The sequence below is a fragment of the Pipistrellus kuhlii genome, unplaced genomic scaffold (genome assembly GCF_014108245.1).
Source record: "Pipistrellus kuhlii isolate mPipKuh1 unplaced genomic scaffold, mPipKuh1.p scaffold_m20_p_6, whole genome shotgun sequence".
NCBI lineage: Eukaryota > Metazoa > Chordata > Mammalia > Chiroptera > Vespertilionidae > Pipistrellus > Pipistrellus kuhlii.
This window is the reverse complement of record NW_023425562.1, coordinates 68,999,870-69,010,225: the sequence shown is the minus strand read 5'-3', so window position 1 is coordinate 69,010,225 and position 10,356 is coordinate 68,999,870. Positions and strand designations below refer to the sequence as shown.

The window sequence follows — 10,356 nt, the reverse complement described above, 5'->3', positions numbered from 1 at the left end:
TGAGCTATGTAGCTCCTTGTTTCAGGCTTATTGTGTGACATTCAACTTCGGGTTATTTGGGGGTTGATTATTTTGTCAGGGGGTGGGTTTGAAGAGGCAAATCTTAAGAGTACTGAACTGCTGACTCCTCCACTGATGGCCAGAGGTGCCTGGGGTCAAATCAGTAGGTAACTGACTTGCGTCACTTTTTGTGGCTGTGGGGTTACTGCAGAGATGCCTCTGACTTTCTGGGGCTGGGATTGTCTCCCTTCCTTGGGGACAATGTGCGGCAGAGGCCAGCGTATGAGGAAGGCTCACTGGCAGGCACAGTGCACTTGTGGGAGGGGCAGCAGCAGCAGCATGTGACTGCTGCGGGCAGCGACCTTTAGCTCCCTGCATCCGCTCATGTAGGAGGCCTGAAAGGTTAACAGTAAACCAACCTGAGACCTTAATAGGGTAAAGGGAGGCACTCAGGTTCATTTCACCCTGGAAGATCAAGAAAACCTTGCTTGGGACCAGGTCACTCCTTGGCCTAAGGGAACATTTGTATGAAGAAACCATTTTCTTATTTCCTCCCTCTTCCATTGTCCCTCTTACTCCCCTCTTTCCTTCCCTTTTCTCTCCTTCCTTTCCTTCCACCTTCCCTCCCCTTTTCCTCTTCCATACTGTGGGCCAGCCATTATGCCAATACCTGGGTGGTATTAGTAGCATATCCCATGACACTCCTCTTCTGAATCAGCACTTTTCTTTCAGAAGGAAGGAAGTTTACCCTTTTGCAGGGCACTTGCGACCTACATGGCGCTGCACATGTTCTCTGGAGTCATCCTCGGAGCACACCTGGGGGCCACCTCTCCGTACCCGTGAGCAGATGAGGTGACAGCAGAGGCCAGCAACTGGTGGCCACTGGAAGGAACCCACAGCAGCACCACAGGATGAAGTGCAGCCTCCAGGGTCAGCCTGCACTGAGGCTCAACACTGGCTCCAGTGGGCAAATTGTTAACATTGTGTTGCGTCTAGATACAGAGGAGAGAGCGGCCAGAAGGTGATTGGTTTGCTTTCCTCAGTTATCCAGGTCATTAGACAACATAACAAACATTCCTGCCCTGCTGTGGTGGCTCAGTGTATGAGGGTCAACCTATGAACTAGGAGGTCACGGTTCGATTCCAGGTCAGGGCACATGCCCAAGTTGCAGACTCAATCCCATGTGGGGTATGGAGGAGGCATCAGATCAGTGATTCTCTCTCATCATTGGTGTTTCTATCTCCCTCTTCCTTCTCTGAAATCAATAAAAAAATATATTTTAAAAACCTAAATGAACATTTCTGTAAGGAAACATCTAAATTGCTCTGGCTGGGCGAGTAGCCTGTGGCCTGTTTTGCACAGGGAATTGTAAACTAGCTGGTGTGATGTTCTCTTTGGGGCCAGATTTTTACTAGCAGAACTCTTGGTTGCAGGTGATAGAAATTCAGTTTAAAAGATCTTTGGCAGGAATGCTAATCTATTAGCTAAGTCTAGGGTTGTTCCCGCCTCAGGGATGGTAAGCACAGATGCTTAAATCAAGCTATCGTCCTTCATCTTTTATCCAGTTTCCCCCACGTGGCTTCTTTCTCAGACAGGCTCAAGTGGAAGCTAGATGACCACCCACCCTTGGACTTCTATCCCACAGTGCACCAGCCCAGCGCAAGGAGGGTTTGTCTATTAACTGGCCATCTTGGGCTGATGCTTCTTGTCTCTGATTGGCCAGCTTTGACTCTTGGGCCTGCCCCTGAGCCAGTGACCCTGCTGGGGTGAGAGGGGCTTTTTTCACCCAGGCCAGAGTCTTATGCCCCTGCCTCCCCTGAAGCAGGGGTAGAGAGAGCAGGTCAGTCATACCTCTGGCCTGGGAGTGGTTCCCCAGCAGAAAAGCAGTGTGCTGTGATCAGAGAGGAAATGGATGTCGAGTAGGTGTACTAGCTAAGACACCTATGGCTGAAGTAACAAAGATTCCTAGGAAGTGCTGTGGCTTAAAGAAGAGAGGTCACTTTTTCTTTCTTTCTTTTTTTTTAAAGAAGGTTGTTTCTTTCTCACCCAGCAGTTCTGGATTGGTGGGTGGCTCTCCTCCATGCACTCACTTGGAGACCCAAACTTCTTTCCTTCATTGCTCTACCATGTCCTAGGACATTGTCAACATATGCATGGGTCTCTGTGAGTTTCAGCTAGTAGGAGAGTTGGTTTGAGTTCCTCCAAGGCGAGGCTTCAATTTCTACTCAATTGCTTTGGAGAGTGATCCCAGGAAGCTTCTGCAGGGCAGTGGGGAAGAGAGACAGGGAAGGGAAAATAGCCAACAAAGGGAATATAATCAAGGAAGATACTGCTGTAGACAACTGGAACATAACCACTGCAGGGATTTCTGGGAGACAGTATAGACGTGCCTTAGAGTTACCCCACTTGAGGGGCATAGGAAACCATTTGTCTACTACTTCCCCATCCTTGAGGATTTAGTTGAGGTGCTGGCATTGGGGATATTCATTTCTGGTCCCTTCCAACTTTCCCTGTGTACTTGCCAAGCATGCTTCTTATGCCAGGAAAAGCTCTCGGGCAGCGTGATGGGTGGGCCTAAAGCAGCCTTCAGCACCTAGAACCAAATGCTCTGGAGACCTAGGTAGGGTGGCACCTGGTCTGGTACAGGTGTGGAAAAGTCACTCACTCTGAAACTGCTGGCCTGGATGTGGCACTGGGGATGGGGTAGGAAAAGGCAGCCTTCTCATCAAAGGAACAATGGCCTCTGCCTGCACTTTGGTCTGGGAGAAAACTGTCCTCCAGCTCTCATCCTGATGCCAGATGGTTTAGTTCCTCCTGTAGGTATCTGGTGCCTTTTCTTGTTGTTAGTCTTCACCCGAGGGCATTTTTTTCCATTGAGTGGAAGGGAGTGAGGGAAAGGTAGAGAGAAACATCAATGTGAGAGAAACACATAGATTGGTTGCCTCCTGCATAGCCTGGACTGGGACGGGGGATCAAACCTGCAACCCAGGTACTTGCCCTTGACCTGGAATCAAACTCGTAACCCTTTGGTGCACAGGCTGACACTCTAACCACAGAGCACGCTAGCCATGGTTCTGGAGCTCAGAGGGATTATCTGCAGGCCCTTTAAGAGGAACTGTTTTGGACTCCAGGAGTCCTCTCTCTCACAGCCTCAGTCCCCACTGGTTTTTACAGGCAGAGATTATGGGAACTTTTCTTCTTGGCACTGGAATCCTGGCCTGGGGGACCTGGTGCAGGGTTGGGACCCTTGGCTCCTCAGGTGGGAACTCTGCAGGTATGATATTCCTCCCAATTTTTATCTGCTACATGTGGGTGTGGGACCAGCCCATTTAGCATCTCTGCCCTTCCTACCAGTCTCCATGTGTCTTCTTTAAATCCCTAGTTGTAGGACTTCCATTCAGCCAGATTTCAGGTGGTTCTGAATGATGTAATTTTTATGTGGTTGTGGCAGGAGGCACGTACCGCATTTAACCTTCACCACCATCTTGACTGGAAGTCTTGGTTGATGTCTTAGGTTGAGTTCCTACAAGCAGAGCCTGAGACAGATTCTGAGGTAAGTGATTTATTGGGTGTGGCTGTAGGGATAAACTAATAAGGAGTAAGAGGAACCAGGTACAACAGAGGAGGAAACTAGGCAAAGCTGTGGGTTCAATTGAAGTCTAACCTTGGCTGATCTTTTTTTTTTTTTTTTTTTTAATATATTTTTATATTCAGAGAGGAAGGGAGAAGAAAGAGAGAGATAGAAACATCAATGATGAGAGAGTCCTGCACACCCCACACTGGGGACCGAGCCCACAACCTAGGCATTTGCCCTTGACCGGAATTGAACCTGGGACTCTTCTGTCTGCCGGCTGACACTTTTTCCACTGAGCCAAACTGGCCAGGGCTCGGCTTGGTCTTAGGGAAAGCTCTGCAGTGTGAATGACATTACAGACACTGTCTCACCTTGAGGCCAAGGGCAAGTCATTGGCAACTGTGGTTACCGCTGGGAGGGAGGGGAAAAGGCAGAGTGTTGTACTGTCATGGTTTGGGATTTGGGCCAATATGATAGGGGAGGAATCATTCTTCAGGGTAGGTTTTTGTTGTTGTTGTTTTTGGTTAATTCTCATACAAAGATAGTTTCCCCCCCTGTATTTATATTTAGAGAGACTGGAAGGCAGAGAAAGAGAGAGAGACAGAGAGAAAGAGAGAGAGAGAATTATCGATGTATGAAAGACACATCAGCCGAAACCGGTTTGACTCAGTGGATAGAGCGTCGGCCTGCTGACTGAAGGGTCCCGGGTTCGATTCCAGTCTAGGGCATGTACATTGGTTGTGGGCACATCCCCGGTGAGGGTTGTGCAGGAGGCAGCTGGTCGATGTCTCTCTCTCATCGATGTTTCTAGCTCTCTATTTCTCTCCCTTCCTCTCTGTAAAAAAAATCAATAAAATATATTAAAAAGAAAGAAAGACACATCAATTGGTTGACTCCTGCATATGCCCCAACCTGGGCCTGAATTGGGTCTGCAACCAGGTACATACCCTTGATCGGGAATCAAACCTAGACCCATTGGTCTGCAGGCTGACACTAACCATTGAGTAAACTGGCCAGGGCTCAAGATAGTTTTATTATACTATGTGTGAGAGAAAGAGGCTGTATGTCTTCTGTTATGATCAAGGACTGCTTGTTGTTCCCTGTTTTGAGAACTGCCTGAATGCCCATGTGTTTATGGGCTGTTGGCCTTTTTGTTTCCTGCCCAACTTCTGGGAGTTTATTTATTTAATTAAATGTACTAGGAAGTTCAGCTCCCAGATTATCACTATCTTTCAATTTTGCTCATGCTGGTTTGTTTCGGCTAAGGAGAAGTTTTGTGATTTCTTAAATGAAGTTTGAATTGATTCATCATTTTCTTTGAAGGCTGCTGGAGATTGAGTTGCAGTTAGAAAGGCCTTCCCACTCCAACATTATATCCGAATTCAGTGATGCCTTCTTCTAGGGCTTCAATGGTTTCATTCGATCATGTGTAAATCTTTGATCCATTTGAATTACTTCCCAGTATATAGTGGGAGGTATGGATCCAGCTTTGTCATTTTCCAGATGGTTGCCAAGAGATATTTTTTAACGGGAAGCTGGTCCAAAAAAAACCAGAGAATGCTTTCTTTAGGAAAAGTTCACGTGCTGCAGCAGGTGTTGGGAATTGCAGTGAGAAGCAGTTTTTTTTTTAATTAGCAAAGATTTATTTATTCAAGGAATATCTGCTGAGCATCCAGTGTGGCATGTACTTTCCCAGATACCGAGGCTGGGAAAAAGCAGACCCAAGTCCCTGTTCTCCGAGACTCCCCTTCTCTTGGGGGAGAGACAGACAAGAAATAAACAGGTAAACATAGATTGTGTTAGCTACTACAGAGAGAAATCACATCCGTGTTCCACTTACTGTGACTGGAACAAATTGTGCCAACGCTCAGGGTTCTGTGAGTCAGGAATTCGGACAGGTCACTGCACAGAGGCATAGGAGATGGCTTTCCTCTTCTCCATGATGTTTGGGGCCTCGGCTAGAAGAATTGGCAGGGTGGGGGGTGGAGGGCGTGCTTGTGCTGAGAACAGGCAGTGAGCAGTCTGTTCACTCATGCATTTGGTGGTCAATGCTGGCTGTTGGCTGGAGTCTAGATTCTTCTCCACATGGGGCTCCCCTTATGGTTGGTCTCTCTGTGCGAGCTAGTTTGGGCTTCCTCGGATGTGATGGGTTCCAAGGGAGAATGTCCTAGGAGAGTCAGGTGGAGGCTGTATCATCAAGGGGACCGTGCAAGTTGCTACGGCCAGTTTTAGAAAACAGAATCTTTCGCATAAGCTAAGGAGGTCTGGGATGAGGATGGATATGTGAAGTCAGTGGAAACTGTTAGCATTTATAGAGGGAGTCAGGGATGTATGGCCTGAAGGAAGTGAGGGATACGGTATGTCCTGTGGTTATCTGGGGAAGTGTCCCAGGCAGAGGGAACAGCAAAGGCCAAGGCCAGGAAGTAAGGGTATATTTGACCTGTTTGAAAAGCAGGAGGACCAGCGCAGCTTTAGCAGAGTGAGAAGAGAAGGGGAGGCTGTAGATGAGGCCAGAGGTCCTGGGGAGCAGGTTGCCTAGCGCAGGCTATTCTTCTGAATGAACTGGAAAACCATTGGGAGTTTTGAGCAGAGGAGTAACATGATATCATTTATATTTTAATAGACTTGTTGCTACTGCTGTGAGAACAGATTTGGAGGTGAGAGGCATAGGTGGAATTGGAGAAACCAGCTAGGAAGCCTTTGCAAAAATAGTCAGGACACCATAAATGCTTGGGCCAGAGTGATAACGAAAGAGGTGATGAGGATGGCCAGATGCTAGATATGTATTTTTTAAAAAACAGCTCGGTTTTTTGTTGATGAACTGGATGTGGGTTAGTGGACAGACCATACATCCTTATTTGTTTGGGACAGTTGCAGTTTATATAATTCGTGCATGGTGACTGGGTCCCTCAGCCCGACCTGCACCCTCTCCAATCTGGGAGCCATGACAGCTTAGGCCCACTCCCCATGGTTCTCTGCTCTCTGCGGGGCCTAGCAGCTCCATGCCCACTGCTCAGAGGCTCTCCGTGGCCAGGGCGGGACACTTGTCTCCTAGCCATGGCGACGAAGCAAGCATTCCACCAGGCTACTCACTGCCTATTCTCAGCACAAGCACGCCCCCCCACCCCTCACCGTGCCAGGACTAAGGGACTCCGGTGTGGCTGAGGGGACTGGATGCCGCCATCTTGTGGCAGAGTGACAGTTAATTTGCATATTGCCCTTTTATTAGATAAGGTGACATGGTCACCCTGGTTATGAGAAAAAGAGAGGAGTCAAGAATGGCTCCATATAGGGGAAATAAATGGTAATAGAAAAGTAAATAAATAAAATTAAGAGGCAAAAAATGGCTCCAAAGCTTTTGGACTGAATAACAGGAAGAATTGCTCTGCCTGAGGAGCTGGGTTGGGGGAAGGGTGGGATCAAGAGTTGCAGTTTGAGCCGGGACTGGTTTGGCTCAGTGGATAGAGCGTCGGCTTGCGGACTGAAAGGTCCCGGGTTCGATTCCGGTCAAGGGCATGTACCTTGGTTGTGGGCGCATCCCCAGTAGGAGGTGTGCAAGAGGCAGCTGATCGATGATTCTCTCTCATCGATGTTTCTAACTCTCTATCCCTCTCTCTTCCTCTCTGTGAAAAATCAATAAAATATATTTAAAAAAAAAAAAAAAAAAAAAAAAAGAGTTGCAGTTTGAATCTTTCAAGTCCATTAAGAGACTTCCAAGTGTCTGGTAAGCACACGGACCACTGACTGGGAGGGGGTAGTTCCCGGACAGGGTGTGAGGTGGAAATGGGAAGTCTAGCGGTTGCTGAACCACAGAAAGCAGGAAGCCATGAGGCTGGGACCTACCGGAGGAATGGAAGGAGCTGCCATAGGAAAGGAGGTATGGGGTAGGGGATGGAGGTGAGGGCTAGCACCCTTTAAGAGGTGTTTTCTCTCCCTCAGTTTGGCGCCTGCTCTTTGCTGTGAATGAAAATCTTTCTTATGTATGTGTACTTCCTCATCTTAAACAGAGGGCAATAAACCTCATCTGCTGTTAAAAGTGACTTAGTCATCATCATCAATATTGCCTGTGGTCACACCCATTTGTAGACATAGCTTCTGCAAGGCCCGGTGGCCCACAGGCCTGCTTGTCCCTGTGCCCTGCACTTTCCATTTGCATTTCAATTTCCACTCACTTTTCTTCTTTTTTGAAAAAATATATATTTTATTAATTTTTTACAGAGAGGAAGAGAGAGGGATAGAGAGTTAGAAACATTGATGAGAGAGAGACATCGATCAGCTGCCCCCTGCATACCCCCCTACTGGAGATGTTCCCGCAACCAAGGTACATGCCCTTGACGAGAATCGAACCTGGGACCTTTCAGTCCAAAGGCTGATGCTCTATCCACTAAGCCAAACCGGTTTTGGCTTTTTTTCTTATTGTATCACAGCCTCTCCTCCTTTAATGCAGGGCTTCCCAGGCTTCCAGTGCACTAGGACTACAAGTGAAGAAAGGGCCTGTCCTGTGACCATTAGTCACTACTTACACTGTTTTGAAGGCTTGTTTCTCTCTCTCTTCATTTTCCCTGGACAACTGCTTACTGGAAGGCAACTTTTGGGTAAGAGAAATGGAACTATAAAAGTTATTTCGACCGAAACTGGTTTGGCTCAAAGGATAGAGCGTCAGCCTGCAGACTGAAAGGTCCCAGGTTCGATTCTGGTCAAGGGCATGTACCTTGGTCGCGGGCACATCCCCAGTGGGGGGACGTGCAGGAGGCAGCTGATCGATGACTCTCTCTCATCAATGTTTCTAACTCTCTATCCTTTTCTCCCTTCCTCTCTGTAAGAAATCAATATAATATATTTTAAAAAAATAAATAAAATAAAATATATTTTATTAATTTTTAAAAGATATACTTAAAAATAAAATAAAATAAAGAACATATATATTTTTTAAAATAAATAAAATAAAAAATATTTTTTTATTTAAAAAAATATATACTTTATTGATATTTTACAGAGAGGAAGGAAGAGAGGGATAGAGAGTTAGAAACATCGATGAGAGAGAGTCATCGATCAGCTGCCTCATGCACGTCCCCCCACTGGGGATGTGCCCGCAACCAAGGTACATGCCCTTGACCAGTATAGAACCCGGGACCCTTGAGTCCGCAGGCTGACGCTCTATTCACTGAGCCACACCGGTTTCGGCTAATAAAATATATATTTTTTAAAAAGTTAATTCATTGCCAATTTTATCTGTCGGGCAGTATTTACTAGGCACACCTTCCCATATGTCCCAAGCATTGTGTTAGACCCAGCAGGGGCTACCATGACTGATTGGCTCATTCCTACAACAAATATTGGTTGTGGCCCGACAGACAAAGCAGACAAAAATCCCTGCCAGTTTTGAGTGTCTCTTCTAAAGGGAGAAGGTAGAGAATATAAGAAAAACTAGTAAAATATGAGAATGCGGGTGGTGCGAAGAGCTGTGGGAAATTGTCAAGCAGAGAAGGTGCAGGACAGTTCGAAGGAGAGGAAGCTGCAAACAGGGTGATCCTGGGAGGCCTTAATGAGACCATGAGGGGGTGTCTCGGGATCCAGCAGCACCCAGGTCAGGTGGCTATTGTGAATCCTGGCAAATGCAGGGCTGCCCATCACACTAAGACAACTCCTGAATCCTCCCCTTTCGGAGGCCCGCAGCACTGAGGGGATGTATATGTGGGCCTGGCTGCCTCCTGGCCTCATCACTCCCTACTCAGCTCCAGCCGCAGTGGGGTCTGCTTTCCTCACACATCCCAAGCACATTCCTGTCTCAGGGCTTTGGCATGTCCTCTTTTAAAACATTTTTTTTTAATTGATTTCAGAGAGGAAAGGATAGGGAGAGAAAAATAGAAACATTAATGGTGAGAGAGAATCATTGATTGCTGGATCCCAATGGGGATCCAGCCCACAACCTAGGCATGTGCCCTGACTGGGAATTGAACTGTGATCTCCTGGCTGATGCTCAACCACTGAGCCATGCTGGTTTGGCTTGGAGGGCATTTATTAAAGCTGGGGAAAGTGAGACAAGAAAGGGGATGGGAAATGACCCTCGCCTGGTCTGCGTTAGCTCACTAAGAGGGGGACAGGTTCAAGGGGTTTGCCTGGAATGAACTATCATTGCCCATTGCTGTCCTGGTTGCAAACCTTGTGGGGTCCCTTAGAGTTTTGGAGATGCACACCTGTGTGTATGTGTGAGGGAGGAGCGGGGGGTGCACTCCTGGGAGGGAGAGAATGCCTTTGACCTTCATTTTGAGGGATTTTAAAGGCTGGGCATTGCCCTAGCCAGTTTGGCTCAGGGGATAGAGCTTCTGCCCAAGAATTGAAGGGACCCAGGGTGCGTGTAGGAGGCAACCAGCCAATATGTCTCTTTCACATTGATGTGTCCTTCACTCTGTTTTTTCCCCTCCCTTCCTCCGTTTCTAAAAATCAATGGAGAAATATCCTTGGGTGAGGATTAATAAAAATTAAAAAAGTAAATAAAATAAAGACCGGTCATTTAGGAAGATCTTAGGGGAGGGTATCACTAGAATATTCATCAGCATTATGCTGATGTGTCAAAATAGCATTTGCTTACTATCCATCTCTCCCGTTGGACTGTAATCTCTGTGAGATGAGAAAATATATTGGTTCTGCTCACTGCTTCATTCCTGGATCTTAGGACAGTGCCTAACAGACACTCAATATATATAAATATATAAATATATAAATATCCACTCTTCTAAGATCAAAATAGCCTTGGTGATAGAATGACCCTATCCTTCTGA

The 10,356-nt window shown here is 47.0% G+C and overlaps 1 long non-coding RNA gene across 1 annotated transcript; it reads left to right on the top strand.

Annotated features, from left to right (window-relative positions):
• The first annotated feature begins 6,390 nt into the window (after positions 1 to 6,390).
• Positions 6,391 to 6,911, top strand: LOC118708171. Its single transcript, XR_004984480.2, has 2 exons — positions 6,391 to 6,463; positions 6,809 to 6,911. It is a non-coding gene; the product is annotated as an uncharacterized LOC118708171 (long non-coding RNA).
• Positions 6,912 to 10,356: the final 3,445 nt, after the last annotated feature.